Source organism: Danio rerio, chromosome 4 (genome assembly GCF_049306965.1).
Source record: "Danio rerio strain Tuebingen ecotype United States chromosome 4, GRCz12tu, whole genome shotgun sequence".
NCBI lineage: Eukaryota > Metazoa > Chordata > Actinopteri > Cypriniformes > Danionidae > Danio > Danio rerio.
In genome coordinates, this window is record NC_133179.1 from 56,625,290 (window position 1) to 56,634,652 (window position 9,363).

The 9,363-nt window shown below is 50.9% G+C and overlaps 1 protein-coding gene and 53 non-coding genes across 55 annotated transcripts in view; 1 reads left to right on the plus strand and 53 right to left on the minus strand.

Annotated features, from left to right (window-relative positions):
- The window catches only part of LOC137491103 (uncharacterized), a 1,183,352-nt gene that overhangs the window by 458,843 nt on the left and 715,146 nt on the right, over positions 1-9,363 (plus strand). The window lies entirely within an intron of this gene.
- LOC141382700 (5S ribosomal RNA) lies at positions 30-148 on the minus strand. The gene has a single exon (XR_012403637.1). It is a non-coding gene; the product is annotated as a 5S ribosomal RNA (ribosomal RNA).
- On the minus strand, positions 207-325 carry LOC141382701 (5S ribosomal RNA). The gene has a single exon (XR_012403638.1). It is a non-coding gene; the product is annotated as a 5S ribosomal RNA (ribosomal RNA).
- Positions 384-502, minus strand: LOC137492269 (5S ribosomal RNA). Its single transcript, XR_011012241.1, has one exon. It is a non-coding gene; the product is annotated as a 5S ribosomal RNA (ribosomal RNA).
- On the minus strand, positions 561-679 carry LOC141382702 (5S ribosomal RNA). The gene has a single exon (XR_012403639.1). It is a non-coding gene; the product is annotated as a 5S ribosomal RNA (ribosomal RNA).
- LOC141382703 (5S ribosomal RNA) lies at positions 738-856 on the minus strand. The gene has a single exon (XR_012403640.1). It is a non-coding gene; the product is annotated as a 5S ribosomal RNA (ribosomal RNA).
- LOC137492267 (5S ribosomal RNA) lies at positions 915-1,033 on the minus strand. The gene has a single exon (XR_011012239.1). It is a non-coding gene; the product is annotated as a 5S ribosomal RNA (ribosomal RNA).
- LOC137492266 (5S ribosomal RNA) lies at positions 1,092-1,210 on the minus strand. The gene has a single exon (XR_011012238.1). It is a non-coding gene; the product is annotated as a 5S ribosomal RNA (ribosomal RNA).
- Positions 1,269-1,387, minus strand: LOC141382704 (5S ribosomal RNA). Its single transcript, XR_012403642.1, has one exon. It is a non-coding gene; the product is annotated as a 5S ribosomal RNA (ribosomal RNA).
- Positions 1,446-1,564, minus strand: LOC137492264 (5S ribosomal RNA). Its single transcript, XR_011012236.1, has one exon. It is a non-coding gene; the product is annotated as a 5S ribosomal RNA (ribosomal RNA).
- On the minus strand, positions 1,623-1,741 carry LOC137493823 (5S ribosomal RNA). Its single transcript, XR_011013797.2, has one exon. It is a non-coding gene; the product is annotated as a 5S ribosomal RNA (ribosomal RNA).
- LOC141382705 (5S ribosomal RNA) lies at positions 1,800-1,918 on the minus strand. The gene has a single exon (XR_012403643.1). It is a non-coding gene; the product is annotated as a 5S ribosomal RNA (ribosomal RNA).
- LOC141382706 (5S ribosomal RNA) lies at positions 1,977-2,095 on the minus strand. Its single transcript, XR_012403644.1, has one exon. It is a non-coding gene; the product is annotated as a 5S ribosomal RNA (ribosomal RNA).
- Positions 2,154-2,272, minus strand: LOC137493709 (5S ribosomal RNA). Its single transcript, XR_011013684.2, has one exon. It is a non-coding gene; the product is annotated as a 5S ribosomal RNA (ribosomal RNA).
- LOC137493733 (5S ribosomal RNA) lies at positions 2,331-2,449 on the minus strand. The gene has a single exon (XR_011013708.2). It is a non-coding gene; the product is annotated as a 5S ribosomal RNA (ribosomal RNA).
- On the minus strand, positions 2,508-2,626 carry LOC137493837 (5S ribosomal RNA). The gene has a single exon (XR_011013811.2). It is a non-coding gene; the product is annotated as a 5S ribosomal RNA (ribosomal RNA).
- LOC137492262 (5S ribosomal RNA) lies at positions 2,685-2,803 on the minus strand. The gene has a single exon (XR_011012234.1). It is a non-coding gene; the product is annotated as a 5S ribosomal RNA (ribosomal RNA).
- On the minus strand, positions 2,862-2,980 carry LOC137492261 (5S ribosomal RNA). The gene has a single exon (XR_011012233.1). It is a non-coding gene; the product is annotated as a 5S ribosomal RNA (ribosomal RNA).
- On the minus strand, positions 3,039-3,157 carry LOC137492259 (5S ribosomal RNA). Its single transcript, XR_011012231.1, has one exon. It is a non-coding gene; the product is annotated as a 5S ribosomal RNA (ribosomal RNA).
- Positions 3,216-3,334, minus strand: LOC137492258 (5S ribosomal RNA). The gene has a single exon (XR_011012230.1). It is a non-coding gene; the product is annotated as a 5S ribosomal RNA (ribosomal RNA).
- On the minus strand, positions 3,393-3,511 carry LOC137493521 (5S ribosomal RNA). The gene has a single exon (XR_011013493.2). It is a non-coding gene; the product is annotated as a 5S ribosomal RNA (ribosomal RNA).
- Positions 3,570-3,688, minus strand: LOC137493671 (5S ribosomal RNA). The gene has a single exon (XR_011013646.2). It is a non-coding gene; the product is annotated as a 5S ribosomal RNA (ribosomal RNA).
- LOC137492257 (5S ribosomal RNA) lies at positions 3,747-3,865 on the minus strand. Its single transcript, XR_011012229.1, has one exon. It is a non-coding gene; the product is annotated as a 5S ribosomal RNA (ribosomal RNA).
- Positions 3,924-4,042, minus strand: LOC137492256 (5S ribosomal RNA). The gene has a single exon (XR_011012228.1). It is a non-coding gene; the product is annotated as a 5S ribosomal RNA (ribosomal RNA).
- Positions 4,101-4,219, minus strand: LOC137493927 (5S ribosomal RNA). The gene has a single exon (XR_011013902.2). It is a non-coding gene; the product is annotated as a 5S ribosomal RNA (ribosomal RNA).
- LOC137492255 (5S ribosomal RNA) lies at positions 4,278-4,396 on the minus strand. Its single transcript, XR_011012227.1, has one exon. It is a non-coding gene; the product is annotated as a 5S ribosomal RNA (ribosomal RNA).
- On the minus strand, positions 4,455-4,573 carry LOC137492836 (5S ribosomal RNA). The gene has a single exon (XR_011012809.2). It is a non-coding gene; the product is annotated as a 5S ribosomal RNA (ribosomal RNA).
- Positions 4,632-4,750, minus strand: LOC137492254 (5S ribosomal RNA). The gene has a single exon (XR_011012226.1). It is a non-coding gene; the product is annotated as a 5S ribosomal RNA (ribosomal RNA).
- Positions 4,809-4,927, minus strand: LOC137492835 (5S ribosomal RNA). Its single transcript, XR_011012808.2, has one exon. It is a non-coding gene; the product is annotated as a 5S ribosomal RNA (ribosomal RNA).
- Positions 4,986-5,104, minus strand: LOC137492253 (5S ribosomal RNA). The gene has a single exon (XR_011012225.1). It is a non-coding gene; the product is annotated as a 5S ribosomal RNA (ribosomal RNA).
- Positions 5,163-5,281, minus strand: LOC137492252 (5S ribosomal RNA). Its single transcript, XR_011012224.1, has one exon. It is a non-coding gene; the product is annotated as a 5S ribosomal RNA (ribosomal RNA).
- On the minus strand, positions 5,340-5,458 carry LOC137492251 (5S ribosomal RNA). The gene has a single exon (XR_011012223.1). It is a non-coding gene; the product is annotated as a 5S ribosomal RNA (ribosomal RNA).
- LOC137492250 (5S ribosomal RNA) lies at positions 5,517-5,635 on the minus strand. The gene has a single exon (XR_011012222.1). It is a non-coding gene; the product is annotated as a 5S ribosomal RNA (ribosomal RNA).
- Positions 5,694-5,812, minus strand: LOC137493533 (5S ribosomal RNA). Its single transcript, XR_011013505.2, has one exon. It is a non-coding gene; the product is annotated as a 5S ribosomal RNA (ribosomal RNA).
- LOC137492248 (5S ribosomal RNA) lies at positions 5,871-5,989 on the minus strand. Its single transcript, XR_011012220.1, has one exon. It is a non-coding gene; the product is annotated as a 5S ribosomal RNA (ribosomal RNA).
- LOC137493857 (5S ribosomal RNA) lies at positions 6,048-6,166 on the minus strand. The gene has a single exon (XR_011013831.2). It is a non-coding gene; the product is annotated as a 5S ribosomal RNA (ribosomal RNA).
- On the minus strand, positions 6,225-6,343 carry LOC137492247 (5S ribosomal RNA). Its single transcript, XR_011012219.1, has one exon. It is a non-coding gene; the product is annotated as a 5S ribosomal RNA (ribosomal RNA).
- LOC137491755 (5S ribosomal RNA) lies at positions 6,402-6,520 on the minus strand. The gene has a single exon (XR_011011727.2). It is a non-coding gene; the product is annotated as a 5S ribosomal RNA (ribosomal RNA).
- LOC137492246 (5S ribosomal RNA) lies at positions 6,579-6,697 on the minus strand. Its single transcript, XR_011012218.1, has one exon. It is a non-coding gene; the product is annotated as a 5S ribosomal RNA (ribosomal RNA).
- Positions 6,756-6,874, minus strand: LOC137492245 (5S ribosomal RNA). Its single transcript, XR_011012217.1, has one exon. It is a non-coding gene; the product is annotated as a 5S ribosomal RNA (ribosomal RNA).
- LOC137493892 (5S ribosomal RNA) lies at positions 6,933-7,051 on the minus strand. Its single transcript, XR_011013867.2, has one exon. It is a non-coding gene; the product is annotated as a 5S ribosomal RNA (ribosomal RNA).
- LOC137493619 (5S ribosomal RNA) lies at positions 7,110-7,228 on the minus strand. Its single transcript, XR_011013594.2, has one exon. It is a non-coding gene; the product is annotated as a 5S ribosomal RNA (ribosomal RNA).
- Positions 7,287-7,405, minus strand: LOC137492244 (5S ribosomal RNA). Its single transcript, XR_011012216.1, has one exon. It is a non-coding gene; the product is annotated as a 5S ribosomal RNA (ribosomal RNA).
- Positions 7,464-7,582, minus strand: LOC137492243 (5S ribosomal RNA). The gene has a single exon (XR_011012215.1). It is a non-coding gene; the product is annotated as a 5S ribosomal RNA (ribosomal RNA).
- LOC137493891 (5S ribosomal RNA) lies at positions 7,641-7,759 on the minus strand. The gene has a single exon (XR_011013866.2). It is a non-coding gene; the product is annotated as a 5S ribosomal RNA (ribosomal RNA).
- On the minus strand, positions 7,818-7,936 carry LOC137492242 (5S ribosomal RNA). Its single transcript, XR_011012214.1, has one exon. It is a non-coding gene; the product is annotated as a 5S ribosomal RNA (ribosomal RNA).
- Positions 7,995-8,113, minus strand: LOC137492241 (5S ribosomal RNA). The gene has a single exon (XR_011012213.1). It is a non-coding gene; the product is annotated as a 5S ribosomal RNA (ribosomal RNA).
- On the minus strand, positions 8,172-8,290 carry LOC137492240 (5S ribosomal RNA). The gene has a single exon (XR_011012212.1). It is a non-coding gene; the product is annotated as a 5S ribosomal RNA (ribosomal RNA).
- LOC137493855 (5S ribosomal RNA) lies at positions 8,349-8,467 on the minus strand. Its single transcript, XR_011013830.2, has one exon. It is a non-coding gene; the product is annotated as a 5S ribosomal RNA (ribosomal RNA).
- Positions 8,526-8,644, minus strand: LOC137492754 (5S ribosomal RNA). Its single transcript, XR_011012727.2, has one exon. It is a non-coding gene; the product is annotated as a 5S ribosomal RNA (ribosomal RNA).
- LOC137492842 (5S ribosomal RNA) lies at positions 8,703-8,821 on the minus strand. The gene has a single exon (XR_011012815.2). It is a non-coding gene; the product is annotated as a 5S ribosomal RNA (ribosomal RNA).
- LOC137492239 (5S ribosomal RNA) lies at positions 8,880-8,998 on the minus strand. Its single transcript, XR_011012211.1, has one exon. It is a non-coding gene; the product is annotated as a 5S ribosomal RNA (ribosomal RNA).
- On the minus strand, positions 9,057-9,175 carry LOC137492834 (5S ribosomal RNA). Its single transcript, XR_011012807.2, has one exon. It is a non-coding gene; the product is annotated as a 5S ribosomal RNA (ribosomal RNA).
- On the minus strand, positions 9,234-9,352 carry LOC137494107 (5S ribosomal RNA). The gene has a single exon (XR_011014082.2). It is a non-coding gene; the product is annotated as a 5S ribosomal RNA (ribosomal RNA).

The window sequence follows — 9,363 nt, forward strand, 5'->3', positions numbered from 1 at the left end:
AATCAGCTGCCAAATGAAGCACTTCGAAAAGCTTACAGCACCTGGTATTCCCAGGCGGTCTCCCATCCAAGTACTAACCAGGCCCGACCCTGCTTTACTTCCGAGTTCAGATGAGATCGGGCATTTCCAGGGTGGTATGGCCGTAAGCGAAAGAGGATGTCAAGCGTTGGCTATTTAAATCAGCTGCCAAATGAAGCACTTCGAAAAGCTTACAGCACCTGGTATTCCCAGGCGGTCTCCCATCCAAGTACTAACCAGGCCCGACCCTGCTTTACTTCCGAGTTCAGATGAGATCGGGCATTTCCAGGGTGGTATGGCCGTAAGCGAAAGAGGATGTCAAGCGTTGGCTATTTAAATCAGCTGCCAAATGAAGCACTTCGAAAAGCTTACAGCACCTGGTATTCCCAGGCGGTCTCCCATCCAAGTACTAACCAGGCCCGACCCTGCTTTACTTCCGAGTTCAGATGAGATCGGGCATTTCCAGGGTGGTATGGCCGTAAGCGAAAGAGGATGTCAAGCGTTGGCTATTTAAATCAGCTGCCAAATGAAGCACTTCGAAAAGCTTACAGCACCTGGTATTCCCAGGCGGTCTCCCATCCAAGTACTAACCAGGCCCGACCCTGCTTTACTTCCGAGTTCAGATGAGATCGGGCATTTCCAGGGTGGTATGGCCGTAAGCGAAAGAGGATGTCAAGCGTTGGCTATTTAAATCAGCTGCCAAATGAAGCACTTCGAAAAGCTTACAGCACCTGGTATTCCCAGGCGGTCTCCCATCCAAGTACTAACCAGGCCCGACCCTGCTTTACTTCCGAGTTCAGATGAGATCGGGCATTTCCAGGGTGGTATGGCCGTAAGCGAAAGAGGATGTCAAGCGTTGGCTATTTAAATCAGCTGCCAAATGAAGCACTTCGAAAAGCTTACAGCACCTGGTATTCCCAGGCGGTCTCCCATCCAAGTACTAACCAGGCCCGACCCTGCTTTACTTCCGAGTTCAGATGAGATCGGGCATTTCCAGGGTGGTATGGCCGTAAGCGAAAGAGGATGTCAAGCGTTGGCTATTTAAATCAGCTGCCAAATGAAGCACTTCGAAAAGCTTACAGCACCTGGTATTCCCAGGCGGTCTCCCATCCAAGTACTAACCAGGCCCGACCCTGCTTTACTTCCGAGTTCAGATGAGATCGGGCATTTCCAGGGTGGTATGGCCGTAAGCGAAAGAGGATGTCAAGCGTTGGCTATTTAAATCAGCTGCCAAATGAAGCACTTCGAAAAGCTTACAGCACCTGGTATTCCCAGGCGGTCTCCCATCCAAGTACTAACCAGGCCCGACCCTGCTTTACTTCCGAGTTCAGATGAGATCGGGCATTTCCAGGGTGGTATGGCCGTAAGCGAAAGAGGATGTCAAGCGTTGGCTATTTAAATCAGCTGCCAAATGAAGCACTTCGAAAAGCTTACAGCACCTGGTATTCCCAGGCGGTCTCCCATCCAAGTACTAACCAGGCCCGACCCTGCTTTACTTCCGAGTTCAGATGAGATCGGGCATTTCCAGGGTGGTATGGCCGTAAGCGAAAGAGGATGTCAAGCGTTGGCTATTTAAATCAGCTGCCAAATGAAGCACTTCGAAAAGCTTACAGCACCTGGTATTCCCAGGCGGTCTCCCATCCAAGTACTAACCAGGCCCGACCCTGCTTTACTTCCGAGTTCAGATGAGATCGGGCATTTCCAGGGTGGTATGGCCGTAAGCGAAAGAGGATGTCAAGCGTTGGCTATTTAAATCAGCTGCCAAATGAAGCACTTCGAAAAGCTTACAGCACCTGGTATTCCCAGGCGGTCTCCCATCCAAGTACTAACCAGGCCCGACCCTGCTTTACTTCCGAGTTCAGATGAGATCGGGCATTTCCAGGGTGGTATGGCCGTAAGCGAAAGAGGATGTCAAGCGTTGGCTATTTAAATCAGCTGCCAAATGAAGCACTTCGAAAAGCTTACAGCACCTGGTATTCCCAGGCGGTCTCCCATCCAAGTACTAACCAGGCCCGACCCTGCTTTACTTCCGAGTTCAGATGAGATCGGGCATTTCCAGGGTGGTATGGCCGTAAGCGAAAGAGGATGTCAAGCGTTGGCTATTTAAATCAGCTGCCAAATGAAGCACTTCGAAAAGCTTACAGCACCTGGTATTCCCAGGCGGTCTCCCATCCAAGTACTAACCAGGCCCGACCCTGCTTTACTTCCGAGTTCAGATGAGATCGGGCATTTCCAGGGTGGTATGGCCGTAAGCGAAAGAGGATGTCAAGCGTTGGCTATTTAAATCAGCTGCCAAATGAAGCACTTCGAAAAGCTTACAGCACCTGGTATTCCCAGGCGGTCTCCCATCCAAGTACTAACCAGGCCCGACCCTGCTTTACTTCCGAGTTCAGATGAGATCGGGCATTTCCAGGGTGGTATGGCCGTAAGCGAAAGAGGATGTCAAGCGTTGGCTATTTAAATCAGCTGCCAAATGAAGCACTTCGAAAAGCTTACAGCACCTGGTATTCCCAGGCGGTCTCCCATCCAAGTACTAACCAGGCCCGACCCTGCTTTACTTCCGAGTTCAGATGAGATCGGGCATTTCCAGGGTGGTATGGCCGTAAGCGAAAGAGGATGTCAAGCGTTGGCTATTTAAATCAGCTGCCAAATGAAGCACTTCGAAAAGCTTACAGCACCTGGTATTCCCAGGCGGTCTCCCATCCAAGTACTAACCAGGCCCGACCCTGCTTTACTTCCGAGTTCAGATGAGATCGGGCATTTCCAGGGTGGTATGGCCGTAAGCGAAAGAGGATGTCAAGCGTTGGCTATTTAAATCAGCTGCCAAATGAAGCACTTCGAAAAGCTTACAGCACCTGGTATTCCCAGGCGGTCTCCCATCCAAGTACTAACCAGGCCCGACCCTGCTTTACTTCCGAGTTCAGATGAGATCGGGCATTTCCAGGGTGGTATGGCCGTAAGCGAAAGAGGATGTCAAGCGTTGGCTATTTAAATCAGCTGCCAAATGAAGCACTTCGAAAAGCTTACAGCACCTGGTATTCCCAGGCGGTCTCCCATCCAAGTACTAACCAGGCCCGACCCTGCTTTACTTCCGAGTTCAGATGAGATCGGGCATTTCCAGGGTGGTATGGCCGTAAGCGAAAGAGGATGTCAAGCGTTGGCTATTTAAATCAGCTGCCAAATGAAGCACTTCGAAAAGCTTACAGCACCTGGTATTCCCAGGCGGTCTCCCATCCAAGTACTAACCAGGCCCGACCCTGCTTTACTTCCGAGTTCAGATGAGATCGGGCATTTCCAGGGTGGTATGGCCGTAAGCGAAAGAGGATGTCAAGCGTTGGCTATTTAAATCAGCTGCCAAATGAAGCACTTCGAAAAGCTTACAGCACCTGGTATTCCCAGGCGGTCTCCCATCCAAGTACTAACCAGGCCCGACCCTGCTTTACTTCCGAGTTCAGATGAGATCGGGCATTTCCAGGGTGGTATGGCCGTAAGCGAAAGAGGATGTCAAGCGTTGGCTATTTAAATCAGCTGCCAAATGAAGCACTTCGAAAAGCTTACAGCACCTGGTATTCCCAGGCGGTCTCCCATCCAAGTACTAACCAGGCCCGACCCTGCTTTACTTCCGAGTTCAGATGAGATCGGGCATTTCCAGGGTGGTATGGCCGTAAGCGAAAGAGGATGTCAAGCGTTGGCTATTTAAATCAGCTGCCAAATGAAGCACTTCGAAAAGCTTACAGCACCTGGTATTCCCAGGCGGTCTCCCATCCAAGTACTAACCAGGCCCGACCCTGCTTTACTTCCGAGTTCAGATGAGATCGGGCATTTCCAGGGTGGTATGGCCGTAAGCGAAAGAGGATGTCAAGCGTTGGCTATTTAAATCAGCTGCCAAATGAAGCACTTCGAAAAGCTTACAGCACCTGGTATTCCCAGGCGGTCTCCCATCCAAGTACTAACCAGGCCCGACCCTGCTTTACTTCCGAGTTCAGATGAGATCGGGCATTTCCAGGGTGGTATGGCCGTAAGCGAAAGAGGATGTCAAGCGTTGGCTATTTAAATCAGCTGCCAAATGAAGCACTTCGAAAAGCTTACAGCACCTGGTATTCCCAGGCGGTCTCCCATCCAAGTACTAACCAGGCCCGACCCTGCTTTACTTCCGAGTTCAGATGAGATCGGGCATTTCCAGGGTGGTATGGCCGTAAGCGAAAGAGGATGTCAAGCGTTGGCTATTTAAATCAGCTGCCAAATGAAGCACTTCGAAAAGCTTACAGCACCTGGTATTCCCAGGCGGTCTCCCATCCAAGTACTAACCAGGCCCGACCCTGCTTTACTTCCGAGTTCAGATGAGATCGGGCATTTCCAGGGTGGTATGGCCGTAAGCGAAAGAGGATGTCAAGCGTTGGCTATTTAAATCAGCTGCCAAATGAAGCACTTCGAAAAGCTTACAGCACCTGGTATTCCCAGGCGGTCTCCCATCCAAGTACTAACCAGGCCCGACCCTGCTTTACTTCCGAGTTCAGATGAGATCGGGCATTTCCAGGGTGGTATGGCCGTAAGCGAAAGAGGATGTCAAGCGTTGGCTATTTAAATCAGCTGCCAAATGAAGCACTTCGAAAAGCTTACAGCACCTGGTATTCCCAGGCGGTCTCCCATCCAAGTACTAACCAGGCCCGACCCTGCTTTACTTCCGAGTTCAGATGAGATCGGGCATTTCCAGGGTGGTATGGCCGTAAGCGAAAGAGGATGTCAAGCGTTGGCTATTTAAATCAGCTGCCAAATGAAGCACTTCGAAAAGCTTACAGCACCTGGTATTCCCAGGCGGTCTCCCATCCAAGTACTAACCAGGCCCGACCCTGCTTTACTTCCGAGTTCAGATGAGATCGGGCATTTCCAGGGTGGTATGGCCGTAAGCGAAAGAGGATGTCAAGCGTTGGCTATTTAAATCAGCTGCCAAATGAAGCACTTCGAAAAGCTTACAGCACCTGGTATTCCCAGGCGGTCTCCCATCCAAGTACTAACCAGGCCCGACCCTGCTTTACTTCCGAGTTCAGATGAGATCGGGCATTTCCAGGGTGGTATGGCCGTAAGCGAAAGAGGATGTCAAGCGTTGGCTATTTAAATCAGCTGCCAAATGAAGCACTTCGAAAAGCTTACAGCACCTGGTATTCCCAGGCGGTCTCCCATCCAAGTACTAACCAGGCCCGACCCTGCTTTACTTCCGAGTTCAGATGAGATCGGGCATTTCCAGGGTGGTATGGCCGTAAGCGAAAGAGGATGTCAAGCGTTGGCTATTTAAATCAGCTGCCAAATGAAGCACTTCGAAAAGCTTACAGCACCTGGTATTCCCAGGCGGTCTCCCATCCAAGTACTAACCAGGCCCGACCCTGCTTTACTTCCGAGTTCAGATGAGATCGGGCATTTCCAGGGTGGTATGGCCGTAAGCGAAAGAGGATGTCAAGCGTTGGCTATTTAAATCAGCTGCCAAATGAAGCACTTCGAAAAGCTTACAGCACCTGGTATTCCCAGGCGGTCTCCCATCCAAGTACTAACCAGGCCCGACCCTGCTTTACTTCCGAGTTCAGATGAGATCGGGCATTTCCAGGGTGGTATGGCCGTAAGCGAAAGAGGATGTCAAGCGTTGGCTATTTAAATCAGCTGCCAAATGAAGCACTTCGAAAAGCTTACAGCACCTGGTATTCCCAGGCGGTCTCCCATCCAAGTACTAACCAGGCCCGACCCTGCTTTACTTCCGAGTTCAGATGAGATCGGGCATTTCCAGGGTGGTATGGCCGTAAGCGAAAGAGGATGTCAAGCGTTGGCTATTTAAATCAGCTGCCAAATGAAGCACTTCGAAAAGCTTACAGCACCTGGTATTCCCAGGCGGTCTCCCATCCAAGTACTAACCAGGCCCGACCCTGCTTTACTTCCGAGTTCAGATGAGATCGGGCATTTCCAGGGTGGTATGGCCGTAAGCGAAAGAGGATGTCAAGCGTTGGCTATTTAAATCAGCTGCCAAATGAAGCACTTCGAAAAGCTTACAGCACCTGGTATTCCCAGGCGGTCTCCCATCCAAGTACTAACCAGGCCCGACCCTGCTTTACTTCCGAGTTCAGATGAGATCGGGCATTTCCAGGGTGGTATGGCCGTAAGCGAAAGAGGATGTCAAGCGTTGGCTATTTAAATCAGCTGCCAAATGAAGCACTTCGAAAAGCTTACAGCACCTGGTATTCCCAGGCGGTCTCCCATCCAAGTACTAACCAGGCCCGACCCTGCTTTACTTCCGAGTTCAGATGAGATCGGGCATTTCCAGGGTGGTATGGCCGTAAGCGAAAGAGGATGTCAAGCGTTGGCTATTTAAATCAGCTGCCAAATGAAGCACTTCGAAAAGCTTACAGCACCTGGTATTCCCAGGCGGTCTCCCATCCAAGTACTAACCAGGCCCGACCCTGCTTTACTTCCGAGTTCAGATGAGATCGGGCATTTCCAGGGTGGTATGGCCGTAAGCGAAAGAGGATGTCAAGCGTTGGCTATTTAAATCAGCTGCCAAATGAAGCACTTCGAAAAGCTTACAGCACCTGGTATTCCCAGGCGGTCTCCCATCCAAGTACTAACCAGGCCCGACCCTGCTTTACTTCCGAGTTCAGATGAGATCGGGCATTTCCAGGGTGGTATGGCCGTAAGCGAAAGAGGATGTCAAGCGTTGGCTATTTAAATCAGCTGCCAAATGAAGCACTTCGAAAAGCTTACAGCACCTGGTATTCCCAGGCGGTCTCCCATCCAAGTACTAACCAGGCCCGACCCTGCTTTACTTCCGAGTTCAGATGAGATCGGGCATTTCCAGGGTGGTATGGCCGTAAGCGAAAGAGGATGTCAAGCGTTGGCTATTTAAATCAGCTGCCAAATGAAGCACTTCGAAAAGCTTACAGCACCTGGTATTCCCAGGCGGTCTCCCATCCAAGTACTAACCAGGCCCGACCCTGCTTTACTTCCGAGTTCAGATGAGATCGGGCATTTCCAGGGTGGTATGGCCGTAAGCGAAAGAGGATGTCAAGCGTTGGCTATTTAAATCAGCTGCCAAATGAAGCACTTCGAAAAGCTTACAGCACCTGGTATTCCCAGGCGGTCTCCCATCCAAGTACTAACCAGGCCCGACCCTGCTTTACTTCCGAGTTCAGATGAGATCGGGCATTTCCAGGGTGGTATGGCCGTAAGCGAAAGAGGATGTCAAGCGTTGGCTATTTAAATCAGCTGCCAAATGAAGCACTTCGAAAAGCTTACAGCACCTGGTATTCCCAGGCGGTCTCCCATCCAAGTACTAACCAGGCCCGACCCTGCTTTACTTCCGAGTTCAGATGAGATCGGGCATTTCCAGGGTGGTATGGCCGTAAGCGAAAGAGGATGTCAAGCGTTGGCTATTTAAATCAGCTGCCAAATGAAGCACTTCGAAAAGCTTACAGCACCTGGTATTCCCAGGCGGTCTCCCATCCAAGTACTAACCAGGCCCGACCCTGCTTTACTTCCGAGTTCAGATGAGATCGGGCATTTCCAGGGTGGTATGGCCGTAAGCGAAAGAGGATGTCAAGCGTTGGCTATTTAAATCAGCTGCCAAATGAAGCACTTCGAAAAGCTTACAGCACCTGGTATTCCCAGGCGGTCTCCCATCCAAGTACTAACCAGGCCCGACCCTGCTTTACTTCCGAGTTCAGATGAGATCGGGCATTTCCAGGGTGGTATGGCCGTAAGCGAAAGAGGATGTCAAGCGTTGGCTATTTAAATCAGCTGCCAAATGAAGCACTTCGAAAAGCTTACAGCACCTGGTATTCCCAGGCGGTCTCCCATCCAAGTACTAACCAGGCCCGACCCTGCTTTACTTCCGAGTTCAGATGAGATCGGGCATTTCCAGGGTGGTATGGCCGTAAGCGAAAGAGGATGTCAAGCGTTGGCTATTTAAATCAGCTGCCAAATGAAGCACTTCGAAAAGCTTACAGCACCTGGTATTCCCAGGCGGTCTCCCATCCAAGTACTAACCAGGCCCGACCCTGCTTTACTTCCGAGTTCAGATGAGATCGGGCATTTCCAGGGTGGTATGGCCGTAAGCGAAAGAGGATGTCAAGCGTTGGCTATTTAAATCAGCTGCCAAATGAAGCACTTCGAAAAGCTTACAGCACCTGGTATTCCCAGGCGGTCTCCCATCCAAGTACTAACCAGGCCCGACCCTGCTTTACTTCCGAGTTCAGATGAGATCGGGCATTTCCAGGGTGGTATGGCCGTAAGCGAAAGAGGATGTCAAGCGTTGGCTATTTAAATCAGCTGCCAAATGAAGCACTTCGAAAAGCTTACAGCACCTGGTATTCCCAGGCGGTCTCCCATCCAAGTACTAACCAGGCCCGACCCTGCTTTACTTCCGAGTTCAGATGAGATCGGGCATTTCCAGGGTGGTATGGCCGTAAGCGAAAGAGGATGTCAAGCGTTGGCTATTTAAATCAGCTGCCAAATGAAGCACTTCGAAAAGCTTACAGCACCTGGTATTCCCAGGCGGTCTCCCATCCAAGTACTAACCAGGCCCGACCCTGCTTTACTTCCGAGTTCAGATGAGATCGGGCATTTCCAGGGTGGTATGGCCGTAAGCGAAAGAGGATGTCAAGCGTTGGCTATTTAAATCAGCTGCCAAATGAAGCACTTCGAAAAGCTTACAGCACCTGGTATTCCCAGGCGGTCTCCCATCCAAGTACTAACCAGGCCCGACCCTGCTTTACTTCCGAGTTCAGATGAGATCGGGCATTTCCAGGGTGGTATGGCCGTAAGCGAAAGAGGATGTCAAGCGTTGGCTATTTAAATCAGCTGCCAAATGAAGCACTTCGAAAAGCTTACAGCACCTGGTATTCCCAGGCGGTCTCCCATCCAAGTACTAACCAGGCCCGACCCTGCTTTACTTCCGAGTTCAGATGAGATCGGGCATTTCCAGGGTGGTATGGCCGTAAGCGAAAGAGGATGTCAAGCGTTGGCTATTTAAATCAGCTGCCAAATGAAGCACTTCGAAAAGCTTACAGCACCTGGTATTCCCAGGCGGTCTCCCATCCAAGTACTAACCAGGCCCGACCCTGCTTTACTTCCGAGTTCAGATGAGATCGGGCATTTCCAGGGTGGTATGGCCGTAAGCGAAAGAGGATGTCAAGCGTTGGCTATTTAAATCAGCTGCCAAATGAAGCACTTCGAAAAGCTTACAGCACCTGGTATTCCCAGGCGGTCTCCCATCCAAGTACTAACCAGGCCCGACCCTGCTTTACTTCCGAGTTCAGATGAGATCGGGCATTTCCAGGGTGGTATGGCCGTAAGCGAAAGAGGATG